General features: G+C 44.0%; 1 protein-coding gene across 3 annotated transcripts in view; it reads left to right on the forward strand.

The window, feature by feature from the left end:
- ARHGAP42 (Rho GTPase activating protein 42) overlaps positions 1-27,663 on the forward strand; it is a 609,563-nt gene that overhangs the window by 178,101 nt on the left and 403,799 nt on the right. The gene's annotated exons all lie outside the window — the stretch shown is intronic.

Here is a 27,663-nt window from a genome sequence, read left to right on the forward strand (position 1 = left end):
TTCAAGAAACTACAATCCAGATACACCTGGATCTAGCATTGTTGCCTCTTCTTCCCTGTCTTGTTGCTCCTAGCAAGATTCTATTTTTAGGCTAGATATCTCTCTGCTTTTCTGAGGAAAGCTGGAAAATGTTTCCCTGGATAATACTGGGACATCGTTTCCTGGACAGTGGACATACTGTAATTCAGTTTGTTTACCTTTCCACAATTCCCATACCTGATGCATAAGGAATTTTCTTAGAGCATTTTCTGTATCTTATCTCCAGTGCAAAGGTGATTCATGACCATGCATAATAAAAAAAAAGTACTTCAAGAGCAAGCTCGTTTTTAAATGATTGCTTGGCTTAATCACTTAGACACTCAACATGAGATGATCTGGGAAAGCTGAGAGACTACCTTTGTTTTAGAGGCCAGCCTCCCCGGATGCAGAAACAAGTCTTCCCTCGCAATATAATACATTGTTCTTAATGTGCATTTCCGGTTACCATCTCATTCTATGTTATCATGGACACTGTTTCCAGGCCTGGGCTTTCAGATGACAGACTAATGTATTCTGGTATTGCTGGCTTGATAAACGAACACACTTGGTAATTGTGATTTGTACATTAAAAGTCCAGGAATGTTGACTTTGTGACAAGAATTGGAAGTAAACACCCTATGCACAACTTGCGCAAACTTGTGGTTGTCATCTAGTCCCTATGGCTTCAGAAGCACCTTCTTCCGGTCATAGTTTTTTTATCCCTCAACACTCCGTGACCGGTAGTCATGTAAGTGATATGGCTACAGGTAAAAAAACTGCAGAATTTCATGCATATAGAAGGCTGTTGTCTAGAAAAACAGAACTAGCTGATGACAGGGTAGCACTAAGTTTGCAAGTCCATGCATGAGTGCTGTCATTCATCCAGACTTGGTTTTATCTTTACAAAAAACTAATTTTGTTTCTAGCTCACAGGGTTCAAAAGTTACTTAAAATGCAGCAGCACGTGATGCAGCGTGGTGGAATGCCCCTTGCAAAGCTGGGTTGATCCCCTTTCTTTAGCTTATTGCTATACTTGGGTGTTAAACTGGTACCGATGAGGTACAATCAGTGCCCAGACACTGTTACCAAGTTAAAAAGTGATGAAATAATGAAGTAATACTATTACAAAATGTGCCGCATAATGCTGCATAAGTTGCCTTGTCTTTTCTTGCCGCATAATGTACTCAACCATGCCGCATAATTTGGCCTCTTTTGCCGCATATATCTAGTGGCCCTGGTTTTGTTCTGCCAGCCTTTCTTTATTAATGTTCAAGAAAGAAGATTAGGTGAGGAAAACATGTGCCAAGTCCGGGGACATGTAATCAGGCAGACAGAGACTCCCGTCTGCCTTCTACTCCCCTCAGAATCAATCGACGTCACCTTAACTTTTCCTGGTAAAACCCGGACCTGTTATCAAGGGGCAAAGACACAGTCAAAGCATTCCTAGCCATGCCTTTGGTACACGGAGCCAAACGGGAGTTGTAATGCTCAGACTGTTCTAACATGGCGCCTAAATGCTATCACGATTAACAAAAAATGTCTTCATTTTTTGCCTAACTCCTAGTATATGCACGCTACGATTTTGCTTGATCTACATTTTTACCAGCTGACGTGTGCCAATATTGCGGCTTATTTTGTGACGTGCCTCATCTTTTTTTCTCCCACGTGTGTGCAGAGAAGACTTCATTCTGTCCGATTACAGATTGCTTTGTCAAAGGCTAGGGTAAGCAGTGCTTCTGTTTCCCATGACCCTTACTCTCATGTTTTTCCAAGGGCCCGCTACTTGGAAATGCCTCGATAACAGATTTCATTCCTCACGCGCCCTCCCTAGCAGAGAGCAGCCACAGTGACGTGACCCATATCCGTGCGGCTTGTGTAACTACGGAAGCCACCCAGCCAATTGCAACCTAGGGGGCGACGCGCGCTGTGAGCGCGTTGTACGTGCAAATCAGTAAAGGCAATTAGACCAAAACTAATCTGTCTGGGTCTGGCAATCATTGACTTTGTGATGTCGTAGGAGTACTTCACCCTCAATGTTTTGACAAGGACCGGTTTTTTTTAGATGCTAATTAAATGTACAATACCGTATTCTCTAGTTATCGAGGTATGTAATGTTTTGTTTTTGTTGCTAACGAATATGTTATGTTGGTCGACTTCCTGGTTTTGCCTGCCTTGAGTTTCAAAAGTAAGACAACTTTTGTGTATAAGTCTTTGAGAGGCTATTGTGAGAGATGCTTGTTTACAAAGTTGGGGATCTGGATAGTGAAGACTGGGGAACGTTTAACACCACCCTCAGCATTATGCTGTTTTTAAAAAAAATAATTTAGTGGCAATGGTAAGTAATTCACCCACACTACCTTGGCCCTACTTTCTTTGCTTCGAAGATTGAGGTATGCAGGGACTTCCTCTCAAAACGAAGAGGAGAAAATAGTCCTACTGTGCTGCATATTCAAGAGACTCTCATTTGATCGTCACACATTTTTCCGATGTGTATTTTTGATGTCCTTCGATGGACACACAGAAATAAAACAAACCTGGCTCCGTCAGCAGGAGTCAGACTGAGGCCACCTATCTTATGTCATCGGTTTACATGCAGTGGTCAACGCCATAGATCAATCAGTGTTGAACACGCGTTCTTTGGAATGAAAGGTTTATTAACAGTCTGCTGAAGTGCTGAGTCATATATATTCTTCAACACATCTCCTTTCATAAATAAAAAATAATGAGCTAAGATGTACTGGCGAATTTAGCATAACTGACAAATTAAGTTTAGTTGTGTAATATTAACTGGCCCCTTTGTTTAGGACCATAGCGTTTGCGTGCACGCTTGTTGGTCAACATATATTTGTAATCATTGGTTCTATAGACCGTGGTTGGTAGACTTTTTGCTTGATAAGAAAAACCACCGGTGTCAGCTTCTGCTTGAAAACATCACTGAGGAATTGTGCTTGAAACTCTGACAGTGAGTTGTTGCACGTATTTTCTTCTGTTCCTTTGGGTATTATCAGTGAATAGCCAATGCCCCCTAAACACCACTGCATTTTGACAAATGCAATATTTGGATTCTGCAACTGCCATGATGCAGTGGTGTTTCCAGATTCTCTATGCACACTGTGTAACAGTACACAATGCAGTAGCAAGAATGAATCTACACTTCCTAATGAAAGCCTGTCTGTGTATGCACCACAATGCATTGTCTCCTCATATGTAAAATGGTCATATTTAGGGCGCATCAGTGCCAGTGGATGGCAAATTCCTGCTTTCTGCTTTCCCATAACAAGGCTAAGAATGTATTTCCCAACAGAAATCTGCTGCCTCAAGTTTGTTTCTTAGGGTCCTTGTTAATAAATTAAGAGTTAGGGGAAAGGCCCTTCTAAATTGATTGTAGGCAGAGAAGGAGATGTCTTCAAGATATAAAGTCACCAGGGGACAACCTCAAAAACTGGAAACCTGGCTCTTTCAAAATTGTTTTTAATTCTCTGTACATGGGTTTGCATTGTATTTCTCACTCTTATTCTTTCCTGGTTTGTGCCTGAAGCTTATTGCTGGGAGATCTGTGTGTACAGTAGATTTTGGATTCTCTTAGTTCATAAATGAAGTAACTTAAAGCAGCGGTGTCATGTTGTGGGCGTGCCAAGTTTTGGCAAATGCAAGTCCCTTAGTTGGACCGGTTTTGCTTAAGTGCTCTGCCTCAGTAACCCAAATGTTTTCTTTCAAACAATCCTAAGCTCAGTCAGAGTCATTAATTTACAACCCACGCTTTTAAGACCCAATAACAAAGGCATTGGCAAAGACAGTAGGTCTGGACTATTTTAGATGTATGCGTTGTAGTGGCTCTATCTGGTGCAGTGTGTGTTTTTAATGTGATCAGGCTTATGATATCTACAGATACACTTGCTAATGTCACCACCCTACCTTTTTTGTGTCACACCACTGCTAACTTTTTTTTTTTTTAAAGAGGAGCATATCTATGTAATCTTGCTTAACTACAATACGGCCTTTTATGTGGTCCATCCGCTACTACACGATGGAAGCCAGTTTTTTGTGTATTCTGTAACTTAATACGATCAAACCTAAACTTTCAATTACATGAAGTAAATAAACTGTCAATACCAAACTGTCCAGTGCGCGAAGGAGAAAGAATGTCCAAACTGTGACCAAGTGATCACCTCGTGTTTCTTCTCTCCTATTTCCCACCATCATATAGAACATTCAGTACACGATTTGAACTTACCAAGTATATGAGTGACATATACAAGTAGATATCTGTCCATTGCACATCAACAATATATAAAAGAAATATACGTCTGTGTCACATTTTGGTTGTTAGAAGTAATTAATTATTCAGAAAAATATGATTACTGTATTGTAGTATAAAGATTCGAGAGCAGAGAACAAACATGATTTCCATGCTATTACTTGAAAACCATTCATCACTGGTACCTTACTGCTTTTAAGTCAGCTACAGATCTTAGATATTTTTTCCAATTTAGTTGTAAATTGTTGAAAAATTATGTGATAATTGATGAGTTAAGCCTGGTGGTAGATAATGCTACATAATGGAGTTATGAGTTGGCTGTATTGACAGGTGCTCATCTCTGGTCTCTTTTTTTTTACCTTGCCAGCAACCAGACAACGCCTGCTTGTCTTGCAGTCATTTCATTTCATTTCATTAGTCTTTATTGTCGATGCATTTCATCATAAAAGACATTTACAAAACATTAAAAATGTAAATACATATTTTAAAAAACACGGTTTTAAAAAGAAACATAATCAAGGTGGTTAAAAATGGGTCAATGACTTAATGCCTCTTGTTTCGAATAAACCAAACCCAGGCCAAGAACTTGGCAACAGCAATAGCAACATATTCACTGGGCTCAAATCTCAGCATTTCAAGGGCTTCTAACCCTTGCCTAGTGCCCAATGTTTGACATAAAGGCTTGAGCCATTTAGCACGGGGTGCAGCATAGGCAGGACATACAAAGAAAATATGACCAACAGAATCAATACAGTCAGGGCAACTTTTACAAGAGTCACTAGACATACCCTTCCACTTTTTGGTGAAAGAGTTAGTCTGGAGTGTGCCTACCCTAAATTGATGATAAAGTTTCCTGTCACAGGGTCTGGTGATGGTATCCCAGTATGCCTCGAGGAATGGGGTTCTTTTTTGGGCCAGGAACCTTCCCGTCAAGGACTCAGCAGTGACTGTGTTAATATGTTTCTGCTGCACCATAGACCAGTAAAGACTCTTAAAGTCTTTCTTGGAGGGAAAGGGATTGTTAACCGGGTCGATCCATAGGTTGGCCAATCCCATGGATTCCAGGAGCAGCCTGGTCTGTTTGAACCACGGAATATTGCCAGCCCCTAGAATAGAGCGCACATCAAGGAAGGCCTTTGCATATAGGTCCAGCTCAGGGACTGTCCATAAACGCCTCCAGAAGGCCAGTGGCTTAAACCTCGCGATGTCTTCAAACGAATGGCAGCCAAGGTCCAGCAGGAGGGGTTTAACTGGAGTGGAGCATGGGAGGCCTGTAAGTAATCTAAAAAATTTGTATTGTGCCTTAATCAAAGGAGAAAGATCTGCAAAACCCCAGAGCTCAGCACCATAGAGGATCGCAGAGTTTATCCTCGCATTAAAGATTTTGATGGGGGGGCCCATCATTCTCGACTTTGATTGCTTATGTTCTTTAACTAGGCAGCCAGAAAGCTGGGCAAATTTTAAAGATAGGACATCAACTTGCGGCCTCCAGTCCAGCTTATTTTCAAAAACTACACCTAGATAGGTCATAACGTGTGTACGCTCAAGCAGAACTTTGTCCATAAAAACATGTCCCTTTATGCCTCTCCCTTTATTAAAAACCATATATTTGGTTTTGGACACGTTGACCGCCAGGTCAAAATCGGAACAGAAATGTGTAAAGACATTAAGTGCCGCCTGTAGTCCTGATAGGGTCTGAGAGAGAAGTAGGGTGTCATCAGCGAACATAAGGAGTGGGATTTTGATACCTCCAAGCGTGGGAGCGTCCGTCGATGTGTTGGAGTAGTACTTAACAACACTGTTGATAAACAATAAAAACAAAGTAGGAGCAAGTACACACCCCTGCCTGACACCCCGATTCACCCTGAACCGTCCAGTAACCTGGCCCTGTTTACCCCAGCGGACTTGAGCGTAGTTGTTATCATGGAGCCTAATGATGATATTCAAAAGGGCTGGGGGAAGCCCAAGCTCCGCCAGTACGCTCCATAGTTTAGTTCTATTGACTAGGTCAAATGCTGACCGGAGGTCTACAAAGGCAGCATATAAAGTACCGCCACACAAATAGACCGTTTTCCAGACAATCAGTTGGAATTTGAAAGCCTGGTCGATGGTACTGGTACACGGTCTAAAACCGGCTTGGAGAGGAGAGATGATGTCCTCCTGCTCAATCCAAGCCTGGATTCGTGCCAAGATCATTCTAGCGATAATTTTCTGGACCGAGTCAATAAGACTAATTGGGCGGTAGTTCCCCGGGCATGAACGATCACCTTTTTTGAAAATGGGGAGAATCTCAGCCCCCCCCCCAGGAATCTGGGATATCTGCCCCTCTGGCTACGGCATTGGCAAAGTGTGCGATGTAGGGCACCCAGTTCAATGTATCAGATTTGAAGAGATCTGCAGGAACACAGTCCATGCCCGGCGCCTTGCCACTTGAAACCTTGCTTAAGGCCTGTTCGACCTCGGCGCAGTCAAAATTTAAAGTTATGGAGAGGGAAGGATCCCCTGTAATAACTGGGGCAGGCCCCTCGACAACTGTGGGGTCTGAGAATTGGGATTCAAAGTGAGTCACCCAGGCTTCCGGGGGGACATGATTGGAAGGGACCTGGCTATTCTGACTGTTACCCCACTTAACAGTATGCCAGAAGAGGGTTAAGTTCCTGTGCTTGCTGGCAGCCAAGAGGTTGTTCCAGTGATCGTTATCCCACTCCTGTTTTGCCTTGGCCTTCACCTTTTTATAGTTTATCCTGGCCAATCTGACCTTATCTAGTTCTTTATTAGCAATGGCAGATTTTAGTTTGCAATAAGATTCTCGGCAGGTTTTATTATACCAGGACGATGATTTTGGAGTTAAGGATTTCTTGGCCTTACAAGGTTTTAAAAACAGGGATTTAAGGCCAGTGAAAAGATGATCATGTATGCATGATGCTTTACTAGTCACATCCTCGGTGTTCTGGAGAGACTGAATGTCCACCAGGGCACCGGAAACCATGGAGCGGATCCTGTACACTAATTCAGCATCCATTGCAACTTTGTCCCAACGTACCCTCCGTTGGTCATTAGTTAAAACGGCTTCCGCAGTGACTAATTCTGTGGGTTTGGCTCTCTGGGCTGGGCAGAGTAAAAGACTTAAAACCAACGGATTATGATCACTCTCCGGGCGGTCTAATATCGCCATATCACTTAAAGTGTACCAGAACTCGATTTTAACTAAGGCATAATCAATTCTGCTGCTACAACGACGGCCGTCTGAGAAAGTCATCTTTCCACCCCTGTCAGAGGCAGTCCTCCCATTGGCGGCCCTGAATCCCCGCTCCATACATAGTCCCATCCATTGTGTGGCTGATTCAGTCCACCTCTTAATAGGTGGGAGATCGAGGGAGGGAATATTTAAAATTACATCTACTTCCCAGGTTAATGAGTCTAGAGTAGACAGCAAAGGTTCAAAACAGCAATTTAGATCACCCACAATCAAAACATTTGTAAGCATATCAATAGTGTCAAGAAACCCATCTAATAATAGAAAGGTATTAGTGCCCCGTCCCCCGGGGAGGCCTCTGTTATAAATATTTACAATTAGGACTACAGGATCATTGTCATGTTGCAAGGAAATAATTAATAGGTCAGGGCTATCAATAGCTATTTCCTTGATTGAATACCCAAGGGATTGCTTAACCCAAATACAAAGCCCACCAGACGGTCGGCCCCTTGTGCCACGACTTGCCCCCTTAGAAAAATTCACATACCCTGAGAGATAGATCGGGTCCACAGCCCATGTCTCCTGGAAAACCAGGATGTCGTGGGTGTCAACCCAACTTACCCATTCTTCAGAGGATACCCTGGTACCAAGGCCCGCAACATTCCACGAAACCAGGGTCAGGGGCATAGAACTAAGTGACATTGTACATGGTACTACAGATGTTGGGGTAGTGTCGATATTAGTATTAATGTTTATAGGGCCCCTAGTCTCGCTTATAGTTGGGGAAGGATCAATGGGGGGGAGAGACGGACTAGCTGGATGGGAAAACTGAGTATTGGAAAACGTATTTGCCAAACCAACTTGGGCCCCCCGAGAACACCCACTCCCTGCTTGCACTGGGTTAACTGAACTAGAACAAGCTTCCCACAAATTATTCGAATCTACCAGGTGGGGTAACTGTCAGTCAACCCCATCTAATGAGCTCAAGGGTGTGTAAAAGTTTGACAGGGGAAGATGGAAATCCGGCCTTAGCTGATGGTAGGAAGGCCTATTTACCCTTTCCCAAGCATAGGACCTATCCCGTGTAGTGACAGTGGAGTTGTGTGGAAAAAAATATGACAAATCCACTGTAGAAATGCCAGTCCCTCTCTGGGTGTTAGAAAAGGAACAGATATGCCTGACAACCCTCGGGTCGCGAAAATTTATGATCACACAGTCACCCTGCACCTGTTTAGCTCTGTTGCCCAGCCAACATACCCTGCGGACGGTCATTATTTCGGTCCGTAAACCAATAGGTAAAGGCCTGTTGGTATTTAGCCAGTGTGAGACTTTATTCTTTAAGTCGTTATGACACTCAGACTTTGACTGGGGAAGCCGGGGTACATCCAACAATATAATAGTATATGGCTGCGACTCAGGTGGGAGATTGATAGTCGGAAAGTTTTGATATGAAACAGCTGCCTCGGGGATAGTATTACATTCTGTTTCTCCCGGGACCTCAATATTAGCCTGAGGACATGGAACGTCCACCGCCTGAACATTGCGTGTCGGGATGCTAGGTAGTACTCCATCCAGAGGTGAATGGGCAGTAGAGGCAGTCCTAGGTTTATCTACAATGTCATTGTTAGAGGAGGTTGCATAGTCAACAGAAGACACTGCAATCTTCTCCAGCAGGGACGTGTTAGCAGATACCATACCCTCTAGCCTCTCAAGTGAGGAGGCTAGACGCGTAACTCGCTCCAATAATGGGAGGAGTAATGATTTAAATAACTTCTCTATAGGCTTGAGAAGATCACAGGTAAGAGAGTCTGCGTTTGGTTGAACAGGGGATGGGAACGGGGACTTCGAACCACTAGATGCCAAATGTAAACTAGCAGACGTTGCAGGATTTTTAACTTCGCTTGTAGGTGCAGATTTGTGTGTATTGGACGCTTTGGGGATTTTAGCTCGTTTCCCCTTAAGGGATGCTCCCATACGTTTCCTTTTACTTGGAATGTGCCTGGCCTTGGGAACCTGGATCATTTGCTGGTCGGTGGTAGGTTGCGGGATATCAGTACTGTCAGTGGTTTGATCACTACTGGTATCAGGGATACTAGTTATCTCCTGAATATCCGCCAACGGGCAATGATCGAGGGTGTCCGGCTGTACATTTAAGCTATCACCAGTAGAAGGAATTTGAGGTTGACTGTTTACCGGCGAAACAGCCAACATGATATTGCCAAGGGATGATCTTTTGGCAGAAAGTTCTAGGGACAGTCTTTTTTCCGTTAACAAAATTTCGTGTTCAAGAACACGAGAAGCTCTAGTAATGAAATTGTCAAGGGTCCCTGTAACCTGACCCCCTACGCTGTTTCTTGCCACCTTCCTGCCAGACCTTAAGGAGGCCATACTTAGGGGAATGAACAAACAAGCGATCAAACTCACAAAAAATGGAAACGGAAGAACCTCTGATTATAACAGGAGGATAAATATCACTAAAAATGTCCAGCACACACTACAATGTTTATACTCAAGATATGGGCGGCCAATGTTAGATGAGCAGGACACCGGTTGGCAAAGGTGCATGTACTCACAATACCGGCTGGGTGAATGGCCTGGTCAGTTCAGCTCGAATTGGGGAGGGGGCCCGCCCCGACCACAACCGTCCACGAACGGCCACAAACGGCCCGCTCTTTGTCCGGTCTTCGTCCAGGCTGCGTCCCGCGCTGCGGGAGTGAGATGGTATTTTGAATCCTCAGGAGGGCGGGGGGCGGGCCAGCAGGGAGAGCGGACCGGAAGCTCTCAGTCGGTCTGGCAGGGACTTCTGGGAATTGAAGTCCCCGCACGCTCGCAGCCCTGCAGCAACAGCACGCCAGCTGCCGCTTTCCGTCCACAATGGTCCTCACAGGTGTCGAGTGCAGTCTCCTCCACGAGACAGGCGAAGGGGCGCCCGCGAAGCGGGTGCGCCGAGGAGTAGACAGGGTCCAGGGTCCAGCTAAGTGACAGGTGAGCCGGTGATTCGCAAAAAGACCAGGGTGATGCAGTCAATATGCCCCATGGGTGGCAAAGGGTGCCACAAGCTAGGCCATATTTGTGCCTCCTTTGCCTTCAGAGATGGAAAAGCCTAAGAATGTGCAGCTGCTGAATACCTCCTGTAAGAAATTGGGTTATTGGTTAAGGGGGGTGAAGCCCCACCCAGGCAACAACCACAATCCTTGTCACTGTGAAATACTAAAGTCACAAAATTAACCTGTGCTTAATCCTATGGTAGCCTGGCACAAAAGCAGTCAAGCTTAATTTAAAGGGACTCTGTAAGGCATTTATGCAGCACACAAATAACCATAAAGTGAAAACACAACACATGAAAAATCCCAAACCAATTTAGAAAAATTGAGAACATTTTAATGAATAAAATGATAATAAAACAACCAAAAATCTAACCAGTAGAACAAGAGATATGCAATTTCAAAGTTTTAGGTAAGCATAGCACCTAAAAGCACAAAGTGCCACTTGCGGTCATCTGGTCGTGCTTGTCGTGGGTAAAGTCACAAGTTCAAACTGACTGCGTTGGAGCTTGGGCTGGATACAGGGACCAACTCAAAGTCTGGCGCAAAGAGTCCAGTTTACGGTAGAGAAGGTCACGAGGAGCAGGGAGAGCATTGCGGACGGTCTTTGATGTAGCATGAAGACCATGCCTGGCGTCATGGACAGTCTTTACTGTAGCGATATCCGGTCGGGCATCAAGGATTGTTGTTGCTAGAGCTTCGATTTAGCGGTCACCTTGGGCTGTTGCTTCTGAAGTGCGAAGTGCAGATCTCACATTGACGGTCTTTGCTGGCAATTGCTGTAACACAAAAAGTTGGATTCACCGGAGCTTTGCGGTGGCAGTTGTGGGTGGCAGAGTCTTGGTGCGAACGGGCCCGTGCCGGGTCGTAAAGAACCCACAATTTCAAGACTTCTCTTTTCTTGAAGAAGAGTGCACTCTGATGCCAGCCAAGAGTCCAGCACCTGAGGAAGCACCTCTTTAGGACAAGGGACTCACTCTAGCAGAAGCCAGCAGGACTCAGGCACGTCCAATTACAGGTCCAGTGCTGCAGGTCAGCTGGGCAGTTGCAGGGAGGCATCTGGAGTTTGTTATCTCCCTGTAAATCAGAAAAGGAGGTCAGCTAACTAACCCTTGGAGCCACTCAGGATAGCGTGGGATGAAGGTAGCAGGTCCAGTATTTTTTCTCAGAGAACAGGGCAGGCCTCAAGCAGCAGGGCAGCCCTCTGGGGAACAAGACATGCCTCAAGCAGCAAGGCAGTCCGCTGGTAGCACAGGGCAGTGCTCTGGAGAACCATGAAGCCCTCAAATGGCAATCCTTTGGAGAACAAGACAGTTCTCCTTCCATAGCGTCCACACGTCCAGGTGTGTATTGCAGAGGTGGTTAAGGAGGTTCAATACTTATACCTGGTGCAAGCCTTTAAGGTAGGGGTGATATCCTGATGTCCCCCACATCTGGTTGTGGAAATTTCTTCCCTTTCTCTGCAAGGCTCCAAGAAGTCTGGGGTGACAAAAGATTAGTGTCATGTTCCTTTGTGTGTGTGTTTGAGGCAGCCCTTTAAAATGTAAGTTGGGCCTGGAAAATCTCCGCCCCATCCATCCTGGTAGGATGGCCCATCCTGCCAACACCTAGTACCGCTTTGTCTCACTGGAAATAATACACAAAGGCCAACTGCCAAGCTATCCACAGTTATGTTACCTAGGACACAGGCAGCAGGCCCCAAATGTGGCATTTTCAGAACTATGACTTAAAACTCAACTTTACCATTGAAGGGGATTTTAAATTCGTATCTGTTCCCAATCCAAAGTTTGCTCATATCAAATGTAATAAGGTAACCCATGTTATCCAATGGGAGAGAGAGACCTTGCGGTAGTGGAAAAAGAATTTAGGAGTTTTTCACTACCAGGACAAGTAAAGCTTAAAAACACAAGACCTACTTTTTAAATACAATGGACTCTGCCCTGCAGCCTGTTTAGGGCCTACCTTAGCAGTGAGTTATATATTTTTTTAAAAAGGAAGGTTTAGGCCTTGCAAAAGGGTTATTTGGTCGCCTCAAATTGGCAGTTTTAAAACTGTAGTGCAGGCCACATTGGCACGCCTGAGGCATGTTTTAAAGTGATACTTAAGAGCATAGCACAATGAGTGTTGCAGATCCACAGTTAGCATTTAATTTACAGACCCTGGGTACATGTAGTACCATATTCTAGGGATTTATAAGTAAATTAAATGTGCCAATCAGGTGTAAGACAATGGTACTTTATTTTAAGGAGAGAACACATTAGCACTGGTTAGTAGTGGTAAGGTGCACGGAGTCCTAATGTCAACAAAAATGAAATTCAGAAATAGGAGGGGTCAAGGCAAACATTTTAAGGGTGACCCTGCACATAGAGCAAAGTCCAATACCTCCTAATATTGGGAGAGTTATAAATGTTTAATTATAGCTGTTGAAACATACCACTGTCCCAGGTTTAGTGAAGCACACCACCCTGTTCATAATATTGTGATAGAAACATTTTAATATGGAAGCCATCTTGGAACTAACAGTGATCGTTAACATACAAAGGTTGCTCTTACGAATAATTGAAGGTAGTTGTATTAATTTAAAAGCAAGAAATGGGTGTATTAAAATAAATGTTTGTAAAATTAGAGGTTGTCAGGTGCCTTTTTAGGATTCAGATGAAAATTCTGAAAGCTAAAGGCAGAAATGTTATATATTTAATACAAAATATTTGAAAAATGATGCCAAAGCTAGGAGGAACTTAAAAAGCTCTAGGATGCTGCTTTGCTAGCCCAGCAGCCGAATAACCGAGAGAGAGACAGAAAGGAATTCTCTCTGCCTTGACATAGCTTGTCCCTTGTCTTCAGTTTCTTCCCTGGCCTAAATGAGGGTTGCCAGCCCCCTGTCCACCTGCCTGCAACTTTATTTGCTCTGTTGGTTTTCTATAGAGAGGTGTGGATCCCACCCAGCCATATGGTACATTCCGGATATCACTAAACGTAATGGCAAAAGAGGACTCACCCTGCAGGGACTGTGAGCGCTGTGTGTTGGTCTTTTGCAGGATAGGATCATCATTAGCTTTTCCCCTTTTAAAGATTGACCCGCTCTCTTGCTCTCAAGGCACCATACTGACATGGTGACCCGCCATCACACAGCTGGCTAGCCGGTGTGTCCTGCTCCCATTTCTCTAGACTGGGAAACTGGAATTCATGTGAAAAGACATGCAAGGAACATGACCCTAGATTCGACTCCATTGACCTCCTGCCGCCACTGCTGCCCTGCCTATAGGTGCCGACCATGTTTGAATTGTCTATCAGGAAACCTGCTCCATGTTTGTGTGAGGTCAGGTGGGGATTGCTTACTGACTGGAAGGAAGTTGGTGTTGCATGGCTGTGGCTGTCGTTTTGGCAACATGTTGAAGACGTCCTGCTGGGAAGCACTAGTAAACGGACTGAGCAGACCCCTCTGAGAATCTCAAGGAAAGGGGGGGTGCTTTGGGGGAACAACCTTTACAACGCAACTTTTACAACGCACTACCTTTACAACGCATTTTTTACAACGCATAATCCATTACAACGCATGACATTACAACGCATGACACTACAACGCATTATTAAAAACTACCTTTACAACGCATTCCATTACAACGCATACTACCATTACAACGCATACCATTACAACGCATAATATTACACTACACTATCCAACACTTACCCTACTGTTGCACCCCCTGGAGTTAGAATAGTAATTTTTACCCCTATACTATCCAACACTTACCCTACTGTTGCACCCCCTGGAGTTAGAATAGTAATTTTTACCCCTATTCTATCCAACACTTACCCTACTGTTGCACCCCCTGGAGTTAGAATAGTAATTTTTACCCCTATACTATCCAACACTTACCCTACTGTTGCACCCCCTGGAGTTAGAATAGTAATTTTTACCTCTATACTATCCAACACTTACCCTACTGTTGCACCCCCTGGAGTTAGAATAGTAATTTTTACCCCTATACTATCCAACACTTACCCTACTGTTGCACCCCCTGGAGTTAGAATAGTAATTTTTACCCCTATACTATCCAACACTTACCCTACTGTTGCACCCCCTGGAGTTAGAATAGTAATTTTTACCCCTATACTATCCAACACTTACCCTACTGTTGCACCCCCTGGAGTTAGAATAGTAATTTTTACCCCTATACTATCCAACACTTACCCTACTGTTGCACCCCCTGGAGTTAGAAAAGTAACTTTTACCCCTATACTATCTAATACTTACCTTAAATGCAATTTAATATTATGCGTTGTAATGGTATGCGTTGTAAAGGTAGTATGCGTTGTAATGGAAATGCGTTGTAAAGGTAGTTTTTAAAAATGCGTTGTAGTGTCATGCGTTGTAATGTCATGCGTTGTAATGGATTATGCGTTGTAAAAAATGCGTTGTAAGTGCATGCGTTGTAAAAGTGTGCGTTGTAACGTCATACATCCGGTGCTTTGCTCGCTGTGGTGTTGACCTGGCACGCTGTGACACATGCCTTTGCCATTTATATTTTTTTAATTTTAATTTTGGTTTTCATTGTACAGTGTTTCCCATGGTGAGACCTCTCTCTTCCCTCCCTCCCTTGGAAGCAGCATGTTAAGCATTCGGGGTCATCTTTTTCCACTCACAGGGCCCGTCCTCCCTTGCTAAGCAGCATGTATGCATTCTGGGTCATAATTTTTCCACTCACAGGGCCTGTCCTGTCCTTTGTCTTTACACTCCCACTGCAGGATTCCATCTCTTCATTGTGCCCTTAATTTTGCCACGCATTCTCCCATGTCCTCAACCCATACCCTCTGTTTTATTGGTTGATTTACTCACTCCTCCGTATGCCTGTGAACCTGGCAAATGAGCGCTAATTCTGGTAAATTGGAATCTGCTAGCATGACCGAGTACTTTTTACAGGCTGCGCTTTATAAGAGTTATTGGCCACTTAAATGCTTTCCTGCTGCTGGTGAAAAGCTAGGTAGGCATTTCCCTGCCAACAACACTTATTTATTCCCATTGTCTGCCATCTGAGGTGTTTTTATCCGCTTGTTTTGATTACCCAATCTGAAGGAAGAGTTTTATCAAGAAGATTTCACATTCCCTGGCATGGCAACATGTTTATTTTTCAATATGGCGGTCTTTTATTTCCAAAAGTTCCCTATTATTCGAAAAGACAGCAACATTGTCAAATAGCAGTATTGCGTTTCAGTCCATCTGCTTTATAAATAAAATCCGCCGACATCAGTGCTCTGTGTTCTTTATGAGCGCATAAAAGTATCATGGCTTCAGCATGTGCCGTGTGGGCGAATCACAGATGGAAAGTATTCAGAGTGTATTTTTATATAATCTCCAGACAGAGGCGTGGCCAAGGATATTGTAGCAAAGCTGAAAGGAGTATAGCCTCCTCAGTGTACCAATGGGACCAATGGTGTAAAAGATACTATAAGGTCGCACAGGGCTCTGCACCCGTTGGAGACATCTGATTCGTTTATTTGTTGGAATAATGATTACAAAGTAAACAATGAATTACCAATTTGGGGGCATATTATCAAGACAGGCGATAAAATTATCGCCGCTTTAGCTGCAGAAAATTGAAGCTCAGGTTAGATGTCCTTCACATCTAACATGGGCTTCAATTGGAATTCCATAGAGCATATTATCAAGCCCATTATCGCTGTTTTAGCGGCAGTTTTCTGCCGCTAAGGCGGTGATAATGTTATCGCCTGGCTTGATAATATGCCCCCTGATCTGCATATATGTCATCCTATGCAAAAAAGGGGATTTTTAACCCGCAACAGTAAATTCCTTTCCTGGTTTTCGATTCTGAAACTGATAATGGAGAATATTATCTTCTGTTATTATCTAAGAAAAGAATCTGTGGGAAATAATATCACCGAGGTACTTGCATGGGAATGTCAGCATTCAATTATTTCATTTATATTTTATGATTTCTATGTTCTTCAATCAAACTTTACAAATGTTTATGCTAATATTTTCTTTGCAGCCATATTGGGCCCTGTTCTGAACAAAAAAACACAGTCTGAAGAGTTTCCTACTATGCTTGGGTACCTTTACAACTGTACTCCTTGAACTGAGGGGGTACTCCTTGGAACTTGTGGCTGCTTTAGTTTTCATAGATACGCCCCTGGGATTTTTTTGTGAATTCCGCTTTCTATAGGGTTGGGCACCAAACCTTTCATAGAAGGGTGCTACCCACTGACATTGCTGCCATTTAAATTATTTTTTTTCTAGAGTTTTATATAGCGGAAACTAGACCCGAAGATATCGGGTATTAGAGCGCTTTACATAGCACCAGTTTCGTTTCACGAGGACACATTCATTTTTGATAGGCACAGGGAGATTAAGTGATTTTACCAGAATCACAGGATGTTGAGCGTTGTTGCCGAGACTCGAACCCGGTTCCCCAGCTTTGACGTCAACCACTCTAGCTGTAAGGCTACATCCACTCCCCATCCTCTGCCATTGCCCAATCCTACAACTTATGCCACCCACCGTGTAGTTACGTCTTAAGTTGTAGGTATATCTAGGAGCAAAATTAAGGTTAACTGCAATCATTCTTTCCAGGATATGACTAGGAGCAATGCACTGCAGTAGTTCAGTTGTGAAATGATCGATTAATGATAGTTCCTTCGTTTTTAGGTCGAGCCTGGGTAGTGCATGCGCTGCTCTGCGAGGCATGCTGTTTTGAGGTTTAGAGACTTGAAGCTCCGCCCACATTTTTCATTGGCTTGTGTCATTGTCCACTGTAAACTATGTCTGTTCATTGCTCAAAAGGCTTAGTAGTTCCGCCTTCGTACTGTCTTGTCTCATTTTGTAACCTCCCATGGCGACAACCCCTCTTACATGTGTTGTTGCTCAGTAGGCTTTAATTATCCATCTTCCGAGAACTATTTTCTCGAATAGCTATGTCCTGCCTGCTTATGCAGACAGTACACCCTCTCTCTTAACGCTTTAAAAAAAAAATTAAAACATGCATTTGTAACGTAATAGGACTTGCATTTGCAAGAGGTTAAACTATTGGCATTGTAAATGACAATACATTTTATTTATCTGTTTTAAAAACAACACGCTTAAACTCTCATAAATGCAAGACCTATTGCATTACAAATGCATGTTCTTCTCAACAGTTGTATCCTATTCGCACTGAGGAGTTCTTATCTCCCAAAATGACTTCCTGTGGCCACCACCATGAACCACCGGCACAAATGAAACATCGATTTTCACATAAGCGAATATGAAAATGTACATTTGCTCGTGTGAATATCTCGGGAGATGTTCAAATTCTCTTGATAACTTCCAAGCTGTTGCTATGATTGGCAATACTTTTTTGTTTAGGAGGTTCATGTTAACGTAACTTGGAGCCGGCAGGAGAGAGGTCAGTGAGGGCATTAGCTTGGTTTCGAAGCTCTTGCCCTTCCTCCGCTCCTGCAGCATGGGAATGCTGTTAAAAGGTGTAATCTTCCATGAATGAAGAGATTAGAGTAGATAGATCTTCACAGGTTGTTTATTCTTGAGTAGGTAGGTTTAACAGCTCAGCCACCCAACTGCCTCTGGCTCCTCTCAGTCCTCTGTCACACAAGATTCTGCCCTTGAGCAAAAGAAGCTCTCCCATTCTAGAACACTGAGATGTCACCAGAAACATGAAAGACAGCTGACTGTCAGATGTACATAAGATAAAGGATACACAAATCAATCAATACGAAGTTAAATGTGTAAGTAACTTTACAACAGATGCCTTGAAGGATGAAGGTGAAAAGAGTATATATTTGCATTGCAGCAGTAGGGTTGCACCTCCATTTATTGTTTTCTTGTGGACCTTGTTTCCGGGTTTGAACTTCCCTCACTTTATCCTGCTTGTGTGTCTTGTATTGAGGCCTCAGGGCAATATGTCCTGCTTGTCTTTGTCCTTTGTTCCATGTCCCTTCACAGTGCTTTGCCTGGTCCAGGTTACAGCTCCCTCGTGTCAGCCATAATTTAGCGAAGGTGCAGAAGAGAGGTGATTTTGACGGCTTGTCTTGGAGCCTCTTGTCCTTCCTGGTAGGCTACAGCACGGCTATTGATTGTGGGAATGGAGGTGAAACGTGTATTTAATTCAATTTCAGCATCAATGGCTGCATCTCCATTAACTGTTTTCTTGTGTGCAGTGTCACTGGTTTTTTGATTCCCCAGTCTAGTCCTTTGTGTTGTCCTCTGGTATTTGAGGCTACTCCTTTTGTCCTGCATGACTCCTTTGTTGCCCCTACCACTCAGGTTTGCCTGATCCCATGCCGCCTGCCCCTTCACTTGCCTGGCAGTACCTTAGTGAACTTAGTGCAATGTCTTGCTTTGGAGTCACTTGTCCTTCCTGGAAGCCTGGGATGGACTGCACTACTGAAGGAGAAAACTGTTTAATTAATTGCAGCATTAGTGGTTGCACTTTCATGTACTGATTTCCCATTCGCCTTTTCCCTACATGTGTGCTTCCCCAGCCTAGTCCTTTGATTGCGCTGTCTTCTTTCTGTCCCACACATCATCCTTACTAAACTTCCTCCTGGTCTAGGGCTAAAGCAGAAGTGATGCCTGGTCTAGGGCGAAGACATTAGTGATGCTTCAACCTTAAGCTCCTTCCTTGAGCTATGCCACAGCCCCAACCCCATCTTTCTTGTCCCATAAGATAAATGCATTCTTTCTACAGAATTGCTGACTGACTCTCCCTCTCTTAAGTACCTGATGAGTTGTACTATCACAGCGCCGTGTCGTGGATGGGCCCATGTTCGCGCGCCGTCTTTTGACTCTTTGTATTGCTCGCTTTCCACTGCTGAGTGGGCCGCTCAGAACATATACTTTAGCTGGCTGCAGAATACCCAATCCTATGGGTTGCTTCCTGTCTCTGCTGGGTGGGCTCTTGAGAGCATATACAGTGACTGCTCCTATAGTGTCTATTTCCATGCGTTGCATAATGCCTTTTCCTATCGGTTTCTCCCTGCCATTTCTTAGTGAAATCTGCAGGACAAGTACAGTGGCTGATTGTCTCTGCTCCCTGCCACGCCGGGGTGGGCTCTCCAGCATATACTGCGGCTGGTAATAGAATAGTTGCTCTTCTGTCACACAAGGATGGACTCATCAATAGTAGCCATAGCAGGTAGCACATGACACATTTCTGTGGAATGCTCCCTCGTTCTCCTGGGCAGACTCCTCAGGACATTCTCCAATGGATGGTTGCAAAACATCTCTTCCTGTGGGTTTCATCAATGCAGCTCCTGTAGGGCTCCAGATCATCATTGTTGCAATATTTCACCTGCCAAGGATAGCAACGTGACCGCAAGACATGTTCTAGTGCCCCAATGTCGTTTAAGCTGTATGATGCAGACAGTTCTAAAGGTATATGCACCATCGTGCATATATAGGTATGCACGACGGTGCCTATTCGCACACTTTTCTTCTCCACCCATGTGTAAGCGGAGCCGTATGCATGTAACACTGACTGAACAGTATCTGCTATACAAGCACTGACCTAAATACTTGACTGTTCACTTTGGCCACACACTACCTGACCTCAATAGGTGCTTTATCAAAACAATTTAGGTCAAAGCTGGCCTCTCAAAAATCTTATTTCATTTATTCAGATTCCTGGCAGAAAAAAAGAAAAACATATTTTTGTAAGTTGGATTTGAATTATTGCTACCATCATGGGTTTCTACAAATCTATAATCTTATTAGAGCAGTAGTTGAACACCACCAGATCCTCTAGTCAGGATTTGGGACGGTGACCTGCCTGTAAGGTCACCGACCCTATTTCCCCAGACCGGTAATGGGGTTAAAGTATTAAATATGAAGGCAGGGATCTGAAGCAGATAACTGTCAACTTTAAAGATGGATTCACCCTTCCTAATATCTCAATAAAAAATAAAAAAAGAATATGGGTTACTTGTGATTGGGTGAGACGTGACAGACTCGTAGCGCAAGAGATATGTATTATAGTTCTGTCCCTTCACACCTATTTCTGAACTGACAAGGTCAATTTTTGAGGGCAGCCCCAGTGAATGATGGCCATATATTTCAACTCCCACATCACTAAAGGAAGTATAGGTTTGTGTCAACTATACCTTTTTAGCCATAGCACTTTGCTGGAAGATCTAAGACCCTCATGCACAATTTTGTGGCGTGCTTCATAACTGTTGCGCCGATTGTTGAAGTTGCACAAAAGAACTTATTACATTCTCTCACAGCTTAATATTCTCCTAAAGAGTTAAAACATTAAAAAATAAAACAAACTGTAATAAATTATAAATTATAGAATGAACATACAAATGACAATCAATAAAAAAGTACCAACAGCGGATACTCTCCATGTAAGTCATGTGGACTAAGTCGTAATGATGTTATTATTACAACAATCGATAAAAATGTAGCAACACCAGATCCTCTCCATGTATGTTGTGTGCACTGAGTCATAATGATGGTATTGTAAAGTGTGAATGAAAGACATAGTGGGACACACTAAGGATAATTAAAAGTATAACCACTTTAGCCAGTGAGTTATTTGTCCTGAAGAAGGCCGTTGACCCATAGCTCACAAATTCGTACAGCCGAAACATGCTGACGCAAAACAAATGATTGACAGGGTAATAAGAACTCTCGCACATAGTCCTATTTCTTGTTTTTAAGTCCAAACTGATCATCAAGGAATAAAGCACTTTCATTGAGAGTTCAAGGTTGTTTTAATAGATCCCCTTTTACTCTAATTTTAATACTCTGTCATCAGAAATTCCCTTGCTCCCACATCTAGACCCCACTTGGAACTCACACAGGGGCCTAGATGTGTGAAGCCTGGTGATGAAGCATGACACATACTTGCCTTTTGTATAACATGGCTAATAAACATTGGCAAAGTCAATAAATAGCGCTAACATACGCAAGACCTATTGGTTTTTGCCAATGCTTGTTTTTAGGCGTGACACCAAATTGCACTTTTGCGTAGCTTTGTTTATTTTTATAGTCACTAAAAACCGATAACATTGGGAGGTGTGATATGAGTGCATACTGATCCCTTCTGAAGCCCCTCTAGGCTTTCCATACTGTTGTGGATCAAAGCAGTGACATCTTTTTGCATTGTGTGAGGGCTGTCCATCAGTCCTCTACTGCACTGGGCGGTCGGACGGATGAATGGATGGCCCGTCCCGCCTGCATTCCCTTCGCTGAATTGGCTTCCTATCTTGCTTGAAACTTCAGTCATTCCTATCTCTCAAAATGTCCCATGAAAAGGTGATTTGCTTAACGTCTCAAAAGTGAATTTGATGGTCCCTTCCAAATGTATAATCCGTGCTGTTCCTGCTCCATCCGCTGGTGTCAAGGCTGTTTCTAGACAAGTGGCTCCAAGCACTGCACTTGAAACAACATATTTGTGAGCCTTTACTTTGATCAAATCAGAAATCTTAAAAATGTGTATCCGTGTGCCCGAGTCCGTCTTCTCAGCTGCTTCCCTCTGCTGAGATGATAAAGCACGTTGGCTCTTCGCCAGTTTGCGGGCTTGCCAAATGGGCTTCGCAGTTTTACAGGAGGCAGATTTACCAACATTATGTTTGTCACATTTCATTTACTTTGGATGGAGGAACAGATCTGCAAACTTCGTTAGGATTTTAACCCTTGATATGCAGGCTGGGCACTGGTGTGGGTGTCTGTTTAATGCAAAAAAAACGAGTTCTAGAAAACCTTAAAACTAGCTAAAAAGAGTCACAGAAGAAAAAAGAAAAGTGAAAACTTTTTTAACAGAAAAAACTACTAGGTAGAAAGAGGAAAAGTTTAGTTCCATTATGCGTAATGATTCATTGACTGCGCATTTAACTTTAGACACCTTTTGTCAAACAGAGAGTTGAATGTGCTATCCTCAATAAATTACATTTTTGTGAGTTTGACCTGGAACAATCAGATGTTGCTTGAGTAAAATCTCCAACTAAGGTGTGCAAGAGAATGGCGTAAATCAGATGACAGATGGCACAGCTAGCGACACTAGCTAGAAACCTATTTTATTAGGAATGCGACTGATACAAATATGTCACTCATACGGGGTTGGGCTGAATTCGAGCAAGGTTGTCTTAGCCTTTCAACCTTCTGAAGTTGCTTGGCATTTTCTGCGGTAGGATGAAACCTGCAGTATCAAAGATTGGATTGCTTGTGTTCTTAACTGACCAAAGTGTTGAGTAGTCCTTCTGCTGGGCCTCCAAAGCTTCCCGGACTACCCAGATTAGATTGAATGTATGACGTTACAATGCTTACATTTACAACGCATGCCTTTACAATGCAGTTTTTACATTGCAACATTCTTTACAACGCATTCTTTTACATCGCATGCCATTACATAGCATTTTCAGAAACGGCCTTTACAACGCAGAGAGAAATCACAATATTTTGTAAAATTCCCAGTATTTTTTAAGACTTCCAAAACCGAGAGATGGAGAAAGTGTGCATCCGTTTTTGTCTGTGTGTCCTGGTGAAATATAACAGACACCTCACCTAACCCGACTGAAAGCACCTGCACCTAATTATATACCATCAAATACATTTATTAGAGGGGTGTTGCTCCCCAAGCACCACCCCTGAAGGTGCACTCCGAGTTTTGCCCATAAATCCCATCTAACCTTTTTTTAGGGTTTAAGTTTTCACATTAACTTAAAGTTGCATATTGTGTGACCTAAATATGCTGTCATCATCTGATTAATGGCCCCTACCTTGGAAGTGTGGTTCATTATACTGAAAGGGGTCAGACACATTTCTTAAGAAATTATGTTTGTGAACTCCTGGTCACCTACAAGAACATCAAGACTTCGCCTGAGACCTCGATCCAAGTAGAAAGTAACCCAGTCTAGTGTTGGACCTCAGCACAGCTAGGTGTAGTCAAAGGACCACAACATTAATCTTGGAAACATTTCTTTTAGCACGTACGCTACTCCAGAGTGTCGGGACTATACTCATTGGCACATTGGGTGGAGGCTAGTGGCTACTTGAAACAACATCTGCAGGAGGATTCTCACAAAGGTGAAATAAGCCAGCGAGCACAAAAGGAGGGAGTGTGCTCATCAGACAGAATTACCACACTGCAACCTTGCAATTGTAGGTTAATCTCGGGCAACCCATCTCTGGTCTCCAGCGCGATATAGAGAGGGTTTTGTGGTGTTTGAGAATTTCGGGACTCCTTGTGCTGGCTAAGTCTTCCATGAAGGAAAACCCCTGCTGAGTCAGCGGTATAGTATAGCAGAGCTTCAGCAGGGCATCCGTTTTGGCCATAGCCGAGAGTAAATGGACAGCGTTATGTCCAGGATGCAGTACAGCAGGGATCACCCTGGACTTTGTTGACGTAGGTCCTAAGCGTATTGAAGCTGGCACTCTGCTTATTTTCAAAGATCCTTGGCAGTTGAGAATTTGGACAGAAACTACTGCCAGTCAGTTCAAATGCATCCGAACTCGAAAACTGTGTATTGCAGGCTTGTCCTGCTCCCAAAATGGATTCTTGATGGCTTGTACCTACTTGACACCAGGCCTGAATACTCTTTATCAAGCTATTCTGGTGGCATAATATTGTGTATTCCCCTGCATATAGATTCTGGGCATACAGTTGTAAGGGGGAGGGCAAAAGTAATGGAGAGTGGGATGAACCTCTTGTTTCTGTAGGGGCAGCAGTCACCCTGCATCTTACATTCACCTTTCACGCAACCAGATGTTTGGGATCATCCAAGCTTAACTCTAACCACTGGTAACCAGCGGTGGCCATAATCAAGTTTACTTTTACATTTAATCCATTGTTTGAGATCATATTGTCATCACTGTTCTGACAATTATCACAATCACAGACATTCATTCTTTGAAAAAAATATGAATACAGAAGAGATAGCAGTTCTGTTTTGGAAACACATGGTTGCGGAAAGAATATGGCCTATGGTAACATGGACACCGGCAAACAGATAAAGTTGGGTCATTATTGAGAGGGTGATCAACAATGGTCTTCAGGGGTGGCCAAAATCACACACATGGCTATAAAACGACATAGACTAGTTCACGGCCCCACTGAAAGAACTTCTGACCAGTTCACTGTAAGTATCCTGGATGTATCTGGTGGTGTCTCATTTACAAAAATGTTTAGTGGTTGCAGAACCCCGAGGCACTTCTCACCTAGATGGATAACTGGATGTTCATTGCATTTTGTAGTAGCAAAGTAATGATTCATTTTTTCACACACAAAAACCCCTGATTGTATGAAACAAAAGAATATAGAAATGAACGGTTCTTCCATGGGTTCTACAGCGGAAGAGGTTTGTCCTCTTTCCAGTTTTGGAATTCTGTTGCCTGAGCACACCGCAGAAATATGCAGTGCGTGAGTCAGTTGAATACTGTGGCTTGTAGAAAAAAACTTGAACTATGGTGTTCATGGCTTGTACTGTGATGGCCATTGTTCTCCTAGATTGCTAGTGGCCCAGCTTTGCTCCTGATCACAGTGAAAGCCTTTTTGCCCTGCTTTGGCCATCTTAAAGCAGTCAGGCGTGCAGCCAGCACAATTCAACTTTCTCCACAAAGCAGTCTGTTCTCTGTATGAGTATGCAAAGCCCTTTGTTTCAGTAAATCCACCAGTGCTTTTTCAATATATGTAAAAAGTGAGAGGAAACCCAGAAGACTACCAATGACCTTCTCAGCATTTAATTCTATCAAAGAACAGGGTGCGATGTGCAATCCGCTAAATCTGTAAAAAGGTGAATGTCAGGCATAACTAAGCTGCTCTTACGAAATCAACTCAAGTCTGGGAGACAAATATGTTGCTCGATGAAATGAAAAGAATGGTGAGTTTTCGCAGTTTACTTACTTGTGTGACGTAGGCCCGTGTGTACTAATGCTTTTTCCTATAGACACAGTATGGGAAAACCCCTCCATACACAAGGACCTAAGGGCATATCAACAACAACCGGCGATAATTATCGCTAAGCGCACTTAGCGCTAGGATAATTATCGCCGGCTAGCGTGGATTTTTATCGCTGAGATAGCGTGCTATTAGCAACGCTTATCTCAATAGCGATAAAAATCCTCACGCTAAGTGGCTAACGTGAGATTATCGCTGGAAACCCAGCGATAATCTCACGTTAGATTGTTGATAGGGACTGACAAACTTAGCCAGGATATCCTCCTTCCATAGGATATCATGGCTAAGTCAGAAAAATACCAGACGTAAAAAAGCAGCGTTAACCGAGGTTAGCGCTGCTTTTTTTGTCTCTAACAGGGTTAGCGATATTCTTGATAATAGGAGAAATGTCGCTTAGCGACATTTCTCCTATTATTTTACTCTGGAACGCCTCCTTTGCATCTCATTAGAGATGCAAGGGGAAGCGTAGAGTAAAAGGGTGCTAACATGCCAATTTGCATGTTAGCACCCTGTTGTTGATAGGGTGCTAGTTTTATCTCTGCTTTTTTGGCTATTAAAGCCAAAAAAGCAGAGATAAAGCCCTTGTGGATATGCCCCTTAGTTTCTTATTGTTTCTTTAGCTTTTAAGATCTTACTTAACAAAGGGTGACCAGATCTTGAGAACCAAAAACCGGGACAGCCCAGAAATAAAAGGACTCAAGCCTTCTGATTCACTCGCTGCTTCCGCCTTGAGTGATCGCTCCCCTCGCTGCTCCTCACAGCGTGGTATCGTATTGCTGCATTGTAACCAAGTTGTGATATCTGCATAGCTCCATTTTTAGTAAGCTTCGTAATTTCATAGCGCTATTATCCCACAGCGCTTACATTGCTTTGATTGCATTGTTGTGTGTGATTTCCCCCGGCGCCCTGCTCTGACCTCCCCTCCATTTTGATCCTGCTGTTGTTGTGTTCCCCTGAGCCCGCCACGCCTCCCAGCTGAGCCGCCCTCCCACAAGCACCCAAAAGCATTCCCCAAACCTCGCAGCGCTGTGATTCACTCGCTGCTTCCGCCTTGAGTGATCGCTCCCCTCGCTGCTCCTCACAGCGTGGTATCGTATTGCTGCATTGTAACCAAGTTGTGATATCTGCATAGCTCCATTTTTAGTAAGCTTCGTAATTTCATAGCGCTATTATCCCACAGCGCTTACATTGCTTTGATTGCATTGTTGTGTGTGATTTCCCCCGGCGCCCTGCTCTGACCTCCCCTCCATTTTGATCCTGCTGTTGTTGTGTTCCCCTGAGCCCGCCACGCCTCCCAGCTGAGCCGCCCTCCCACAAGCACCCAAAAGCATTCCCCAAACCTCGCAGCGCTGTGATTCACTCGCTGCTTCCGCCTTGAGTGATCGCTCCCCTCGCTGCTCCTCACAGCGTGGTATCGTATTGCTGCATTGTAACCAAGTTGTGATATCTGCATAGCTCCATTTTTAGTAAGCTTCGTAATTTCATAGCGCTATTATCCCACAGCGCTTACATTGCTTTGATTGCATTGTTGTGTGTGATTTCCCCCGGCGCCCTGCTCTGACCTCCCCTCCATTTTGATCCTGCTGTTGTTGCGTTCCCCTGAGCCCGCCACGCCTCCCAGCTGAGCCGCCCTCGCCCCTCCCCCTCCGCTATCCATATATGACAGTAGTTCCCGCGCGCAGCGCCCACGCGCAGCGTCCGCGCCCAACCCGTGCCGAAGGTGCGCCAAAGGTAAGCCCGTCTACGCCCGTCCGCGCCTGGACCGCGCCCAGCGCCAGACCCCCTGCCCCTCGCGCTGCGCCGCCCTCCCGCATCACCTACGATGCCGCCACCCTCCTAGCCCTCAACCCCGGTCGCGCCCCCAACTGCGTCCAAGCCGCTCCTGGACACACTCATGGACCTTTCTCCTGCTACTCCTGCAAATTCAGCGGCACCGACAACATCTCTGCTACGTCCACACTACAGATTCCCGACCCCAACCACCTACAATGCATCCTTCTCAACACCCGATCGGTCCATAGGCATGCCATTGACCTATGGAATCTACTAGACACCATTTCCCCGGACATCGCCTTCCTTACGGAAACATGGATGAATGCTTCCTCCGCACCAGACATCACCATTGCCATCCCTGAAGACTATAAGATCACCCGCAAAGACCGTACCAGCCACACAGGAGGAGGAATCGCCATCGTCCACAAGAAATCTATCCGCATCTCAACCAGCTCTGACGTC

This window comes from Triturus cristatus, chromosome 8, assembly GCF_964204655.1.
Source record: "Triturus cristatus chromosome 8, aTriCri1.1, whole genome shotgun sequence".
Classification (NCBI taxonomy): Eukaryota; Metazoa; Chordata; class Amphibia; order Caudata; family Salamandridae; genus Triturus; species Triturus cristatus.